This window comes from Anomaloglossus baeobatrachus, chromosome 9, assembly GCF_048569485.1.
Source record: "Anomaloglossus baeobatrachus isolate aAnoBae1 chromosome 9, aAnoBae1.hap1, whole genome shotgun sequence".
Lineage (NCBI taxonomy): Eukaryota > Metazoa > Chordata > Amphibia > Anura > Aromobatidae > Anomaloglossus > Anomaloglossus baeobatrachus.
In genome coordinates, this window is record NC_134361.1 from 153,973,949 (window position 1) to 153,991,675 (window position 17,727).

Sequence of the window (17,727 nt, forward strand, 5' to 3'; positions counted from 1 at the left end):
TACAGGAGTATCTGCAGAATGTGGTACGCAATCTTAGATCTACTTTTCCACTAAACACCAGTGCTGCACAGAGTGAATCTCAACGCTTTGTCATGGATAGGAGGAAATGGTCTTTTACTTGTCCACATCTGAGGGACCGAGGGCTGGCTGCTGTGCTGAGATCATAGTATCATAGTTTTTAAGGTTGAAGGGAGACTCTAAGTCCATCTAGTTCAACCCGTAGCCTAACATGTTGATCCAGAGGAAGGCAAAAAAAAACCCAATGTGGCAAACAAGTTCCAATGGGGAAAAAATGTCCTTCCTGACTCCACATCTGGCAATCAGACTAGTTCCCTGGATCAATACCCTGTCATAAAATCTAATATACATAACTGGTAATATTAAATTTTTCAAGAAAGGCATCCAGGCTCTGCTTAAATGTTAGTAGTGAATCACTCATTACAACATCATGCGGCAGAGAGTTCCATAGTCTCACTGCTCGTACAGTAAAGAATCCTCGTCTGTGATTATGATTAAACCTTCTTTCCTCAAGACGTAGCAGATGCAGATGGCGTTGAGTACGGTGTCCCTGCACAGTTGCACTTTTGGTCATATACCAAAATGAGTTGAAAAAGGACAGATGCTGGTGGAAAGGGGAACAGGTGTGTTGGAAAGGGGAAAAAAGTTTTGGTCCGTGGATTTGGTGGTTAAGCAACAGTAACATTTGCTGAAGAAACACCATCTGTTACAGTGGGACTGGCAGATTTGGATAAAGTGGTATATACTATGTTACCGCTATATAACGAAAATTAATAAGAAAAGAAAGAGAAAGGTATATATCCCCATCAGCAGTCAGTGTCCACCGTGCTCCCAGTTGGAAAAGGAGAGGTTGGCAACTGGAAGGTTTGGTGGAGGATACAGAGCTGTGTGGCTATGAAACTAATAGTAGCCTGAACCGAGTTAGACGCCATTCGGATCTGGAGACTGTGAGCCCTGTTAGCGTCACAGGGTCCACATGCCCACCCAGCCCAGGAACTCCCTGTTAACAACACAGGGGCCATTGAGTACGCTGACCGTGTGCGTAGGGGCACACCTGTGGACAGCAGGCGCATCAGCAGCAGCAGGCCTGTTAATGCCACTGGGCTGCACAAGCAGGACTGGTAGGACAGGAGCTGGTCTTAACCATTCTGCGTTACCAACTGTGGTGGTGACCTGCATCGACACCCTATCCTTGCCTACCTCTGGCCTAAAGCCGCAATGGGTTCAACACATGGAGGTGTGCTCTTTCGGAGCATAATAGAAGACTGCGCACCTCCTTGTTGGCTCCAGCCCCTTTTATAACCTGGGTCCGCCCCAAACCAGGGTGAACCACAATGCACCTCCTGGAGACAAAAGCAGAGTGACACGTCATGAGTGGCATAACTAGCGTCCTATTTGGAACCGCAACTTCAATGATGACCTCATGGCTGCCATGACCCAAACACCTCACCAGTCATCGTCTGACCATCAATAATGCGGTGACAAGTCATAGGGGTGGCCCTCTGCAAGCCATTTGGTAGGACACCTGATGCCCTGTGGTCTATATGTGCCCCCCCACATCAGGGGCAGGGCCAAAGAGTTCATTACCGGACCTAGTCTCTGATGCAGTAGGTGCCTGAGCATTCTCAGTAGCATGAAATACAGTATCTGAAAAAAGACTATCAGCTTTAGCATGGTGTCTAGGCACAAAACAGGACTTAGACCCGGCACGTAATGCAAGCACCTGTGCAAAGAGGGTTTTCACACTTAGGCGGGCTTTGCACGCTGCGACATCGGTAACAATGTGTTACCGATGCTGCAGCGATAGTCCCGCCCCCGTCGCACGTTCGATATATAGTGAAAGTTGCCGTAGCGATTATTATCGCTACGGCAGCTTTACACGCACATACCTGCCGTGCGACGTCCCTCTGGCCGGCGACCCGCCTCCTTCCTTAGGGGGCGGGTCGTGCGGCGTCACAGTGACGTCACACGGCAGGCGGCCAATTGAAGCGGAGGGGCGGAGATGAGCAGGATGTAAACATCCCGCCCACCTCCGTCCTTCTCATTGCAGCCGGCGGCAGGTAAGGAAATGTTCCTCGCTCCTGCGGCTTCATACACAGCGATGTGTGCTGCCGCAGGAGCGAGGAACAACATCGCACCTGTCGCTGCACCGGCATTATGGAAATGTCGGAGGCTGCAGCGATGATACGATAACGACGCTTTTGCGCTCGTTCATCGTATCAAAAAGGATTTGCACGTTGCGATATCGACTGCGACGCCGGATGTGCGTCACTTTCGATTTGACCCCACCGACATCGCACGTGCAATGTCGCAACGTGCAAAGCCCGCCTTAGTGTGGGAGCATGCGCTGTATCCCGAAATCAACACTTAGCGTCAGGAATAGCACAGTCAGGCTGAGCATACTCACTAGGCGAAACACCGTAATTAGGCTGCAGCTGGGGTAAATCGGCACACGCATGCGCACTAGCTGCCTCTCCACACTTAGACGTGGAGGGGAAATTGCTCTTGGAGATGCTGTCTATGAACAGAAGGAAAAGCTAAAGGAAGCATGACTTTCTATCCCTCCGAATTATCAAATGCAGCAATGAATTCCATGAGTTTGCTATAACATTAGCGTAGCAAAATGTGCATGAGGGTGTCATGTAGAGGTGCTAGAAATAGCTTGGCACCAGTGGGGCACTAATGGAATACAACAGCCAGTTCTATGATGCCACTAAATGGCAGTATTTTTTTGCTATCATTATAGCTTATTAAAAACAGAGCAGGAGGGTGTCATGCAGAGGTGCTAGAAATAGCTTGGCACCAGTGGGGCACTAATGGAATACAACAGCCAGTTCTATGATGCCACTAAATGGCAGTATTTTTTTGCTATCATTATAGCTTATTAAAAACAGAGCAGGAGGGTGTCATGCAGAGGTGCTAGAAATAGCTTGGCACCAGTGGGGCACTAATGGAATACAACAGCCAGTTCTATGATGCCACTAAATGGCAGTATTTTTTGCTATCATTATAGCTTATTAAAAACAGAGCAGGAGGGTGTCATGCAGAGGTGCTGCACATAGATTTGCACTAGTGTGACTAGACAAAAGTACAATAGCCACGTTTAGGATGCCACTAGGTACACTGACTGTTTGCTAGTATAATGGCTTAGTTAAAAAAAGTTGGAGTGTGCAATGCAGGCAGACGTGCTGCAAATATCTTTACAATACTGTGAATAGACAAAAGTACAATAGCCACGTTTAGGAGGCCACTAGGTACACTGACTGTTTGCTAGTATAATGGCTTAGTTAAAAAAAGTTTGAGTGTGCAATGCAGGCAGACGTGCTGCAAATATCTTTCCACTAGTGGGACTACACAACAGTACAATAGCCACGTTTAGGATGCCACTAGGTACACTGACTGTTTGCTAGTATAATGGCTTAGTTAAAAAGAGTTTGAGTGTGCAATGCAGGCAGACATGCTGCAAATATCTTTCCACTAGTTTGACTACACAAAAGTACAATAGCCACGTTTAGGATGCCACTAAGTACACTGACTGTTTGCTAGTATAATGGCTTAGTTAAAAAAAAGTTGGAGTGTGCAATGCAGGCAGACGTGCTGCAAATATCTTTACAATAGTGTGAATAGACAAAAGTACAATAGCCACGTTTAGGATGCCACTAGGTACACTGACTGTTTGCTAGTATAATGGCTTAGTTAAAAAAAGTTTGAGTGTGCAATGCAGGCAGACGTGCTGCAAATATCTTTACAATAGTGTGAATAGACAAAAGTACAATAGCCACGTTTAGGATGCCACTAGGTACACTGACTGTTTGCTAGTATAATGGCTTAGTTAAAAAAAGTTGGAGTGTGCAATGCAGGCAGACGTGCTGCAAATATCTTTACAATACTGTGAATAGACAAAAGTACAATAGCCACGTTTAGGATACAACTAGGTACACTGACTGTTTGCTAGTATAATGGCTTAGTTAAAAAAAGTTTGAGTGTGCAATGCAGGCAGACGTGCTGCAAATATCTTTACAATACTGTGACTACACAACAGTACAATAGCCACGTTTAGGATGCCACTAGGTACACTGACTGTTTGCTAGTATAATGGCTTAGTTAAAAAGAGTTTGAGTGTGCAATGCAGGCAGACATGCTGCAAATATCTTTCCACTAGTTTGACTACACAAAAGTACAATAGCCACGTTTAGGATGCCACTAGGTACACTGACTGTTTGCTAGTATAATGGCTTAGTTAAAAAAAAGTTGGAGTGTGCAATGCAGGCAGACGTGCTGCAAATATCTTTACAATAGTGTGAATAGACAAAAGTACAATAGCCACGTTTAGGATGCCACTAGGTACACTGACTGTTTTCTAGTATAATGGCTTAGTTAAAAAAGTTTGAGTGTGCAATGCAGGCAGACGTGCTGCAAATATCTTTACAATAGCGTGAATAGACAAAAGTACAATAGCCACGTTTAGGATGCCACTAGGTACACTGACTGTTTGCTAGTATAATGGCTTAGTTAAAAAAAGTTTGAGTGTGCAATGCAGGCAGACGTGCTGCAAATATCTTTACAATAGTGTGAATAGACAAAAGTACAATAGCCACGTTTAGGATGCCACTAGGTACACTGACTGTTTGCTAGTATAATGGCTTAGTTAAAAAAAGTTGGAGTGTGCAATGCAGGCAGACGTGCTGCAAATATCTTTACAATAGTGTGAATAGACAAAAGTACAATAGCCACGTTTAGGAGGCCACTAGGTACACTGACTGTTTGCTAGTATAATGGCTTAGTTAAAAAAAGGTTGGAGTGTGCAATGCAGGCAGACGTGCTGCAAATATCTTTACAATACTGTGAATAGACAAAAGTACAATAGCCACGTTTAGGATGCCACTAGGTACACTGACTGTTTGCTAGTATAATGGCTTAGTTAAAAAAAAGTTTGAGTGTGCAATGCAGGCAGACGTGCTGCAAATATCTTTACAATACTGTGAATAGACAAAAGTACAATAGCCACGTTTAGGATGCCACTAGGTACACTGACTGTTTGCTAGTATAATGGCTTAGTTAAAAAAAGTTTGAGTGTGCAATGCAGGCAGACGTGCTGCAAATATCTTTACAATACTGTGAATAGACAAAAGTACAATAGCCACGTTTAGGAGGCCACTAGGTACACTGACTGTTTGCTAGTATAATGGCTTAGTTAAAAAAAGTTGTAGTGTGCAATGCAGGCAGACGTGCTGCAAATATCTTTACAATACTGTGAATAGACAAAAGTACAATAGCCACGTTTAGGAGGCCACTAGGTACACTGACTGTTTGCTAGTATAATGGCTTAGTTAAAAAAAGTTTGAGTGTGCAATGCAGGCAGACGTGCTGCAAATATCTTTACAATAGTGTGAATAGACAAAAGTACAATAGCCACGTTTAGGATGCCACTAGGTACACTGACTGTTTGCTAGTATAATGGCTTAGTTAAAAAAAGTTGGAGTGTGCAATGCAGGCAGACGTGCTGCAAATATCTTTACAATACTGTGAATAGACAAAAGTACAATAGCCACGTTTAGGAGGCCACTAGGTACACTGACTGTTTGCTAGTATAATGGCTTAGTTAAAAAAAGTTGGAGTGTGCAATGCAGGCAGACGTGCTGCAAATATCTTTGCACTACTGTGACTACACAAAAGTCCAATAGCCACGTTTAGGATGCCACTAGGTACACTGACTGTTTGCTAGCATAATGGCTTAGTTAAAAAGAGTTGGAGTGTGCAGAGGACAGGAGGGTACAGTGCCAGGATTGTGGGGCTCTGGGTAGAGGAATGGAAGCCTGCCTTTCTATTCCCTCCAAATGGGGAAATGCAGCGACGAAATCCCTGACCTTGGCTACACAGACGCTGTCTCTGTTTTCAGGACCTTTCACCTATGGCTCTGACCCTGCCTGTTTCAGCCCTTAAAAGGACTGATAGAAAGTGCTATCCCTATGCTGTCTAACGCTGTGTATGGAGTGCATTCAGCTGTATCGGCGATAGGACTCAGGAGGACGGAGCTGCGACAGTGATGTCTGACACCAAAGACGCAGAAGAGATAATGGCGTCCTGGAGGAAAATGTCCGATTTTATAATGCAGGGACATGTGACATGGACATCCTATCACACATGCCGTTGCTTCTCTGGCTAAAAGTCCACTTAGCTGTGTGTGTGTCTGGGATTGGCTGACATGCTGGCCCGCCCCACTACACGCGCGCGCTTAGGGAAGGAAGACAAGGAAAAAAAAAAAAAAAATGGCGATCGCCATTATAGAAACAGCAGTGATCTGAAGGCGCTGTTCATGCACACTATACACTGAAATGTCATAATAGTGTGATTCACAGAGTGACTTACACTATTACAGCGGAAGCCAAGCTAGGAATTAGCTGTTTTTTTGCTGCTAGAACCGTTCTCGAACGTTTCTAGAACTATCAAGCTTTTGCAAAAAGCTCGATTTCTAGTTCGATCTAGAACAGGCCCCAAAATCACTCGAGCCTAGAACTGGAGAACCTCGAACCACGAACCGCGCTCAACTCTAGTCAGCAGTGTCTGATAGTGTCAGACTTCTCAGTAATTGTCGCTCCTAAAAACCTGTTAGGTTCTTATTGCGTCCGTGCTTGCATTTAAAAACTGCACGTGTGTGCCTGTCGGTGGCAGCGTACAGGTGCACGTTTTTCACAAACTGTTATATAACGCACAAGTCTAGTGAATAATACACGTCAGTCAGCAGTGTCTGATAGTGTCAGACTTCTCAGTAATTGTCGCTCCTAAAAACCTGTTAGGTTCTTATTGCGTCCGTGCTTGCATTTAAAAACCGCACGTGTGTGCCTGTCGGTGGCAGCGTACAGGTGCACTTGTGTGCGTTTTTCACAAACTATTATATAACGCACAAGTCTAGTGAATAATACACGTCAGTCAGCAGTGTCTGATAGTGTCAGACTTCTCAGTAATTGTCGCTCCTAAAAACCTGTTAGGTTCTTATTGCGTCCGTGCTTGCATTTAAAAACCGCACGTGTGTGCCTGTCGGTGGCAGCGTACAGGTGCACTTGTGTGCATTTTTCACAAACTATTATATAACGCACAAGTGTAGTGTATAATACACATCAGTCAGCAGTGTCTGATAGTGTCAGACTTCTCAGTAATTGTCGCTCCTAAAAACCTGTTAGGTTCTTATTGCGTCCGTGCTTGCATTTAAAAACCGCACGTGTGTGCCTGTCGGTGGCAGCGTACAGGGGCACTTGTGTGCATTTTTCACAAACTATTATATAACGCACAAGTCTAGTGAATAATACACGTCAGTCAGCAGTGTCTGATAGTGTCAGACTTCTCAGTAATTGTCGCTCCTAAAAACCTGTTAGGTTCTTATTGCGTCCGTGCTTGCATTTAAAAACCGCACGTGTGTGCCTGTCGGTGGCAGCGTCAGGCTCCATATTGTCCCTGGATAGAGATGTGCATGAGGGCCTCAAAACATTGTTCCCATTGCAAAGGAGCGGGTCTCCTGTCGTTGTAATGCCCATTCTGAAAGAATGGGCGAAAAAATTTACCACTGGGGGTATACCTGAAACAACGGCCTAACTATTGTAACGGTCATCATGATGGCGCATGAGGAGAAGGAGGAGCAGTCCAGCGATTAGCCAAAGTCCAGAAGTGTGTTACCATGGGTGAGTGGAGGTACATGGCAAAATCCCGTTACAAACTTTAAATTCCGCTGTCATTTGCTGGTGGTGTGGTGAAGTCTGGCCCAATCCAACCCTTGTTCATCTTGATCAGAGTCAGCCTGTCAGCATTTGCAGTTGACAGGCAGGTGCGTTTATCTGTAATGATTCCACCTGCGGCACTAAAAACACGCTCTGACAAAACGCTAGCGGCAGGGCAGGCCAGGACTTCCAAGGCGTAGAGAGCCAATTCATGCCACGTGTCCAGCTTGGATACCCATTAATTGTAAGGCACAGAGGAATGTCGGAGTACAGTTGTTTGATCTGCAAGGTACTCCTTGAGCATCTGGGCAAACTTAGGATTTCTTGTGGCACTACTCCGCACCTCAGGGGCTGTGGTATGTGAGGGGCTGAGAAAACTGTCCCACATCTTAAAGACTACCTCTGGCGGATTGGACTTGTGCCCCTCTCGGCTGTACGCCTTGGTTGTCAACTGATTCCTGACCTATGCCGCTAGCATTTTGTGAGGGGAATGCTTTGCCTACTTCCGTGACTATGGCCTTCTGGAACTGCTGCATTTTTCCTGACCTCTCCGCCTCGAGAATAAGAGACATAAAGTTCTCATTTTAGCGTGGGTCTAACAGTGTTACCAACCAGTAATGATTGTCGGCCAAGATGTTCTTAACGCGAGGGTCACGAGACAGGCAGCTTACCATAAAGTCAGCCATGTGTGCCAGACTCTTAACAGCCATCACTTCAGTATCCTGACCAACACGATGACTGAACATGCTGTCCTCCTCCTCCTCCTCCTCCTCCTCCTCATCATCATCTACCCTGTCCTCTGGCCAGCCACGCTGAACCGAGGATATTACTGCATGTCATATCCTCAATTTGGCCAGAGAGTTGCTCCATGTCTTCATCCTCCTCCTCGTCATAGTCCTCCACTGCACGTTGTGATGAGACGAGGCTGGGCTGTGTGTTATCACCCACACCCACTACTGTTTCTTGCTCAAACTCATCGCACTCCGCCTGCAATGCATCATGGTTGTTTTTTGAGCAGAGACCATTTTAGAAGGCAGAGAAGCGGTATGGTGATGCTAATAATGTCGTCATCGCCGCTCACCATCTTGGTGGAGTCCTCAAAGTTTTGGCGGATGGTACATAGGTCGGACATCCATCTCCACTCCTCAGGTGTTATGTGTGGAGTTTGACCCATTTCCCGACGGCTTAGGTTATACAGGTACTCAACAACTGCCCTCTTCTGCTCACATATCCTGACCAACATGTGCAGAGTTGAATTCCAGCGCGTGGGGACATCACACACCAGTCTGTGAGCCGGAAGATGCAAATGGCGCTGAAAGCCGGCAAGGCCGGCTGAAGCAGTAATTGACTTTCGAAAATGTGCAGACAGGCGGCGAACGTTTACCAGCAGATCAGACAGCTCTGGGTATGACTTTAGAAACCGCTGAACCACGAGGTTGAGCACATGGGCCACGCATGGAACATGTGTCAGCTGGCCTCACCTCAAAGCCGCCACCAGGTTCCGGCCATTGTCACACACAACCTTTCCTGGCTTTAGGTTCAGAGGTGTGAGCCAGTGATCTGCCTGCTGTTTCAGAGCTGTCCACACCTCTTCTGTATTGTGGGGTTTGTCACCTATGCAGATTAGCTTCAGCACAGCCTGTTGCCGCTTCGCCGAGACAGTGCTGCAGTGCTTCTGTGTCGCCCTGGACAAGCCAGGGGCCACAGAGCACAACACTTACACACCCCACACTCCCTGCAGGCATATCATAGTCAAAACACAAAATCCTTGTTGCCTTCCCCAGGGGCTGTTGTCCACACCAGGGGGTGGAGCCAGGCGGTTGGTCTCCACCCACCAAGGAGGAGGGAAAACACAGGCAGTGAGAGTTAAGCTAAGGAAGTGGAAGGAGGAAAGTAGTAGAGAGGAGAAAAGTGACAGCAAAGAGCCTGAAGTTGGTCCGGGTGTGTGGCCCGGACAGGACAGCAAGGTTGGCAGGATGTGGTGACCGTCTGCAGTGGAGGCCGATTGGAGACTGCCGTAAGGACCGTGGACGGGTGGTGACCCGGCCGTACCGGACCGGTATACAAAGAGAAGCCAGCACCATTGGCAGGGGCCTTTCGGATCCCGGCAAGGCTTGGTTGGTGTCGCCGTGAATTTGCCAAATCCGTTAGTGAAGGGGACCTCAGGGTTTCCAAACAGCCAAGTCACGATAGAAGGCAACCGTCCAACCGTGAAGGGGAGACACCGCCACCGTCAAGGGCAACCGTCTCCCAGGGCCAGCGCCTGTGGGCAAAAGGGGCTCCTCCGGCCCATATCCAGGTCGGGGAGCGGGTTACCGGTGGGAAACCATCACTACCAACACTGAACTTAGGTGCAGGGAGAGACAGTCATCACTAACCTGCAGGGAGGAACAACCGCAGCCGTCCGAGGGACCCGTCCATCCAGCCACTTGTTTTACCGTGAACTGTTTCATCATCATTGGGCTGAGTGAGTACCTCCGTGCCGTGCGGCACAGCGCTGCCCCTGCGACCCTGCACCTCATCAGGCCCCGCAACCCGCCTGACATTCATCTCTACCCCATCACCGGGCCCTGGGACAACCAACCCCCCTACCCACGGAGGGGAGAAATAACAACAAAGCTGCTCCCTGTCACAGGCTCCCGGGATCCCCGTCCAGAGCAGCGGTGGTGTCCACACAATCACCACAACCGTGGGTGGCGTCACGGACAATATCCCAAAAACCCAAACGACCCCTTTTCACTCACGGGCGATGAGCGCCGCTCGAGTCCCCGGGATCCGGCCATCGCTCGAGCCACCGAGCAGCAGCAGCCGTAGAGCAGCAGCAGCTGGATCCGAGCAGTGGGAGAGCGCAGCGTCCCCTCCTCCGCCCGCGACACTTCCAGCTTGGGACTGGTGTGTAGGGTAAAGTGGATGAGGATGCGCAGGAGGAGGAGGAGGCTGAGGAACATGACATTCCGGAGCTGTAGAGTGTGGGTGAAACCCTGACTGAGGTAGGGCCTGCAAAACTTGGTGTGTGAAGGGCGTGTTCCGTCCCTCGCTCAGACTGGGTCCCAGCTTCCACAATATTAACCCAGTGTGACGTCAACGAGATGTAGCGGCCTTGCCCACATGCACTTGTCCACGTGTCTGTGGTTAGGTGGACTTTGGCTGAAACAGCGTTGTTCAGGGCACGTATGATGTTTTGTGACACGTGGTTATGCAATGCGGGGACGGCACACCGGGAGAAATAGTGGCGGCTGGGGACCGAGTAACGTGGGACAGCTGCCACCATCAGGTCGCGGAATGCTTCTGTCTCAACCAGCCTAAAAGGCAACATTTCCAGTGCAAGCAGTCGCGAAATGTTAGCATTTAGAAGTGTGGCATGTGGGGCGTTGGCAGTGTATTTGCGCCTGCGTTCAAAGGTTTGCTGAATGGATAACTGAACGCTGCGCTGGGACAAGGACGTGCTTGATGATGGTGTTATTTCTGCGTGGGCAACTGCAGGTGCAGGGCCGGAGGAGGCTTGTTCGCGGGCAGCATGGACAGGGGATTGGCTCGCATGCACAACAGGCGAAGACGTAGCAGTGACATCAGCAAGCACTGCTCCTCGACTCTGTTGTACATCCCACAAAGTCGGGTGCTTGGCTGACATGTGCCTGATCATGCTGGTGGTGGTCAGGCTGCTAGTTTTGGTACTCCTGCTGATGCTGGCATGGCAGGTGTTGCAAATGGCCTTTTTAGAATCATCTGGATCCAACTTAAAAAACTGCCAGACTCGGGAAGACCTAACATTTGTACAGGCACCTTGTGTCGTGTTGTTCCGGGGAACAGTTGCCTGACGTCTGCCTGGGGCCACCACCCTGCTTCTTACTGCCTGTTGGGATGCTACGCCTCCCTCCCCTGTGCACTGCTGTCCTCGCTCTGCATATCCTCCTGCCAGGTTGGGTCAGTTACTGGATCATCCACCACGTCGTCTTCCTCTTCCGCACCCTGCTCCTCCTCCTGACTTCCTGACAATTGTGTCTCATCAACGTCCACCCCTTGTTGAGACACGTTGCCAACTTCGTGAGAACGTGGCTGCTCAAATATTTGGGCATCTGTACATACGATCTCCTCATGACCCACTTCAACATGAGCTGGCGAGAGGCCAGAATGTGCGAGTTGAAACGTGAACAGCTCTTCCGAGTGTCCAAGTGTGGGATCATTAATGTCCGAGGACGTGTACTCAGCCTTGTGGTAGGAAGGAGGATCAGGTTCTGAAATGTGCGGTGCAGTATCACGGCTACTGACACTTGACCGTGTGGAAGACAGAGTGTTTGTGGTGGTGCCAATCTGACTGGAAGCATTATCCGCTATCCAACTAACAACCTGTTGACACTGGTCTTGGTTCAAGAGCGGTGTACTGCTGCGGTCCCCAAGAGTTTGGGACAGGACGTGCGAGCGACTAGATGTGGCCCTTTGTTGTGGCGAAATTAGAGCTTGCCCATGACCTCGGCCTCTGCCTGCACCACCATCACGTCCACTTCCTTGTTCCTTGCCAACGCCCTTGCGCATTTTGCAATGCTGTGCTGACGTGTATTCACTAGACTTGTGCGTTATATAATTGTGCTTCTTACTGCCTGTTGGGATGCTACGCCTCCCTCCCCCTGTGTACTGCTGTCCTCGCTCTGCATATCCTCCTGCCAGGTTGGGTCAGTTACTGGATCATCCACCATGTCGTCTTCCTCTTCCGCACCCTGCTCCTCCTCCTTACTTCCTGACAATTGTGTCTCATCATCGTCCACCCCTTGTTGAGACACGTTGCCAACTTCGTGAGAACGTGGCTGCTCAAATATTTGGGCATCTGTACATACGATCTCCTCATGACCCACTTCAACATGAGCTGGCGAGAGGCCAGAATGTGCGAATTGAAACGTGAACAGCTCTTCCGAGTGTCCAAGTGTGGGATCATTAATGTCCGAGGACGTGTACTCAGCCTTGTGGTAGGAAGGAGGATCAGGTTCTGAAATGTGCGGTGCAGTATCACGGCTACTGACACTTGACCGTGTGGAAGACAGAGTGTTTGTGGTGGTGCCAATCTGACTGGAAGCATTATCCGCTATCCAACTAACAACCTGTTGACACTGGTCTTGGTTCAAGAGCGGTGTACTGCTGCGGTCCCCAAGAATTTGGGACAGGACGTGCGAGCGACTAGATGTGGCCCTTTGTTGTGGCGAAATTAGAGCTTGCACACGACCTCGGTCTCTGCCTGCACCACCATCACGTCCACTTCCTTGTTCGTTGACAACGCCCTTGCGCATTTTGCAATGCTGTGCTGATGTGTATTCACTAGACTTGTGCGTTATATCCAAGTTTTTGCAAAATGCACACAAGTGCAGCGGAAAGCTGCCACCAACAGGCACACACGTGCGGTTTTTAAATGCAAGCACGGAGGCACTAAGAATACACAATATTCAAAAAGGGGACAAAAACTGAGCCGGGAAATTATAGGCCGTTAAGTTTAACCTCTACGGTTGGTAAAATCCTTGAGGGTTTCTTGAGAGATGCTATACTGGAGTATCTCAAGAAAAATAACCTTATGACAGAGTATCAACATTGGTTTATGAGGGATCGATCCTGTCAAACTAATTTGATCAGCTTCTATGAAGCGGTAAGTTCAAGCCTGGACCAGGGAAATGCAGTGGATGTTGTGTATATGGACTTTTCAAAAGCTTTTGATACGGTGCCACACAAAAGGTTGGTACATAAAATGAGAATAATGGGGATAGGGGAAAATATGTGTAACTGGGTTAAAAACTGGCTCACTGATAGGAAACAAAGGGTGGTTATTAATGGTACGTACTCGGACTGGGTCTCAGTTCATAGTGGGGTACCACAGGGGTCAGTATTGGGCCCGCTTCTTTTCAACATATTTATAAATGACCTTGTTGGGGGCATGCGGAGTAGAATTTCAATATTTGCAGATGATACTAAACTCTGCAGGGTAATCAATACAGAGGAGGATAATTTTATATTACAGGGAGATTTATGTAAATTGGAGGATTGGGCTGAGAAGTGGCAATTGAAGTTTAATGTAGATAAATGTAAGGTCATGCACTTGGGTAGAGGAAATAACATTTATGATTATGTACTTATTTGTAGAACACTGGGTAAAACAGACACAGAAAAAGACTTGGGTGTATGGGTGGATGGTAAACTTCACTTTAGTGGCCAGTGTCAGGCAGCTGCTGCCAGGGCTAATAAAATAATGGGATGTATTAAAAGAGGTATAAGTGTTCATGAAAAAAATATAGTTCTACCTCTGTACAAGTCACTAGTGCGACCGCACTTAGAATACTGTGTACAATTCTGGTCACCGATATATAAGAAGGATATAGCTGAACTGGAGAGGGTGCAGAGAAGAGCCACCAAGATTATTAGAGGAATGGGTGGGCTGCAATACCAAGACAGGTTATTAAACTTGGGGTTATTTAGTTTGGAAAAACGAAGGCTTAGGGGGGATCTAATCACAATGTATAAATATATGAGGGGACAGTACAGAGACCTTTCCAAAGATCTTTTTTCACCTAGGCCTGCGACTGGAACACGGGGGCATCCGCTACGTCTTGAGGAAAGAAGGTTTAATCATAATCAAAGACGAGGATTCTTTACTGTACGAGCAGTGAGACTATGGAACTCTCTGCCGCATGATGTTGTAATGAGTGATTCACTACTAACATTTAAGCAGAGCCTGGATGCCTTTCTTGAAAAATGTAATATTACCAGTTATGTATATTAGATTTTATGACAGTGTATTGATCCAGGGAACTAGTCTGATTGCCGGATGTGGAGTCAGGAAGGAAATTTTTTCCCCATTGGAACTTGTTTGCCACATTGGGGTTTTTTTGCCTTCCTCTGGATCAACATGTTAGGCTACGGGTTGAACTAGATGGACTTAGAGTCTCCCTTCAACCTTAAAAACTATGATACTATGATACTATGAAGAACCTAACAGGTCTCTATCCAGGGACAACGTGGAGCCTCCCAATTTTTGGCTGCCCTGCCAAAGGGCTATACTACAATAGACCCACTTCCTTACAATAGGCACTTCAGGTTTACAGGCCCTCATGCACGTCTCTATCCAGGGACAACGTGGAGCCTCCCAATTTTTGGCTGCCCTGCCAAAGGGCTATACTACAATAGACCCACTTCCTTACAATGGGCACTTCAGGTTTACAGGCCCTCATGCACGTCTCTATCCAGGGACAACGTGGAGCCTCCCAATTTTTGGCTGCCCTGCCTAAGTGCTATACTATAATACACCCACTTCCTGACAATGGACACTTAATGTTTTGAGGCCCTCATGCACGTCTCTATCCAGGGACAACGTGGAGCCTCCCAATTTTTGGCTGCCCTGCCTAAGGGCTATACTATAATACACCCACTTCCTGACAATGGACACTTAATGTTTTGAGGCCATCATGCACGTCTCTATCCAGGGACAACGTGGAGCCTCCCAATTTTTGGCTGCCCTGCCTAAGGGCTATACTACAATAGACCCACTTCCTTACAATGGGCACTTCAGGTTTACAGGCCCTCATGCACATCTCTATCCAGGGACAACGTGGAGCCTCCCAATTTTTGGCTGCCCTGCCAAAGGGCTATACTACAATAGACCCACTTCCTTACAATGGGCACTTCAGGTTTACAGGCCCTCATGCACGTCTGTATGCAGGGGCATTGGTGAACCTCACAATTTTGGACTGCCCTGGCAAAGGAAAATACTACAAAGACTCACTTCCTCAAAATGGGCACATTAGACTCAGAGGCCTTTATGTACGTCTCTTCTCAGGGACATCGGAGTGCCACACAATGTTTTACGTAAAATCTTTCATGTATTAATCTCAAAAAGTAACATACATTAGCTCTATCTCACTATTGGGTATGTGCCCTTAACATTTCCGCCATGAAAATTCATTTTGGTGTCATTTTGGAAGGTTTTCTGGTGAGTCCGTAAAAATGGCGTAAAACGCGGACAAAATTGTTCACAGCTGTGACTTTTGAGTGATAAATGCTTCAAGGGGTCTTCCCCATGCTGTTGCCATGACATTTGAGCACTCTTCTGAGACTTTTGTGCCATTTTTAGGGTTTCTACATGCTGCCGGGGGTCATTTCACAAAAATACTCGGGTCTCCCATAGGATAACATTGGGCTCGGTGCTCGGGCCGAGTACACGAGTATCTTGGGATGCTCGGCCCGAGCCTCGAGCACCCGAGCTTTTTAGTACTCGCTCATCACTAATGCTAACTACTGGGTTGCCACACTGTTAGATCCCCGGTACAAGACAAAATTTGGCGAAATAATTCCTGCCATAGAAAGGGACGCACGTATACAGGAGTATCTGCAGAAGGTGGTACGCAATCTTAGATCTGCTTTTCCACTAAACACCAGTGCTGCACAGAGTGAATCTCAACGCTTTGTCATGGATAGGAGGAAATGGTCTTTTACTTGTCCACATCTGAGGGACCGAGGGCTGGCTGCTGTGCTGAGATGGCATTGAGTACGGTGTCCCTGCAGAGTTGCACTTTTGGTCATATACAAAATGAGTCGAAAAAGGACAGATGTGGTGGAAAGGGGAACAGGTGTGTTGGAAAGGGGAAAAAAGTTTTTGTCCGTGTGTTTGGTGGTTAAGCAAAAGTAACATTTGCTGAAGAAACACCATCTGTTACGGTGGGACTGTCAGATTTGGATAAGGTGGTATATACTATGTTACCGCTATATAACGAAAATTAATAAGAAAAGAAAGAGAAAGGTATATATCCCCATCAGCAGTCAGTGTCCACCGTGCTCCCAGATGGAAAAGGAGAGGTTGGCAACTGGAAGGTTAGGTGGAGGATACAGAGCTGTGTGGCTATGAAACTAATAGTAGCCTGAACCGAGTTAGACGCCACTTGGATCTGGAGACTGGGAGCCCTGTTAGCATCACAGGGTCAACACGCCCACCCAGCCCAGGAACTCCCTGTTAACATCACAGGGGCCATAGAGTACGCTGACCGTGTGCATTGGGGCCACTCCTGTGGACAGCAGGCGCATCAGCAGCAGCAGGCCTGTTAATGCCACTGGGCTGCACAAGCAGGACTGGTAGGACAGGAGCTGGTCTTAACCGTTCTGCGTTACCAACTGTGGTGGCGGCCTGCATCGACGCCCTATCCCTGCCTACCTCTGGCCTAAAGCCGCAATAGGTTCAACACATGGAGGTGTGCTCTTTCGGAGCATAATAGAAGACTGTGCACCTCCTTGTTGGCTCCAGCCCGTTTTATAACCTGGGTCCGCCCCAAACCAGGGTGGACCACAATGCACCTCCTGGAGACAAAAGCAGAGTGACACGCCATGAGTGGCATAACTAGCGTCCTATTTGGAACCGCAACTTCAATAATGACTTCATGGCTGCCACGACACAAACACCTCACCAGTCATCGTCTGACCATCAATAATGAGGTGACAAGTCATAGGGGCGGGCCTCTGCAAGCCATTTGGGAGTGGCCTGGCCACATCGTCAGGGCACCTGATGCCCTGTGGTCTATATGGGCCCCCCACATCAGGGGCAGGGCCAAAGAGTTCATTACCGGACCTAGTCTCTGATGCAGTAAGTGCCTGAGCATGCTCAGTAGCATGAAATACAGTCTGTGAAAAAAGACTATCAGCTTTAGCATGGTGTCTAGGCACAAAACAGGACTTAGACCCGGCACGGAGTGCAAGTACCTGTGAAAAGAGGCTTTTCGGACTAAGTGTGGGAGCATGCGCTGTATCCCGAAATGAAGACTAAAGACTACTTTACACACTGCGATATCGGTCCCGATATCGCTAGTGTGGGTACCCGCCCCCATCTGTTGCGCGACACGGGCATATCGCTGCCCGTGCCGCACAACATCGCCCAGAGCCGTCACACATACTTACCTGTCCGGCGACGTCGCTGTGACCGGCGAACCGCCTCCTTTCTAAGGGGGCGGTCCGTGCGGCGTCACTGAAACGTCACTGA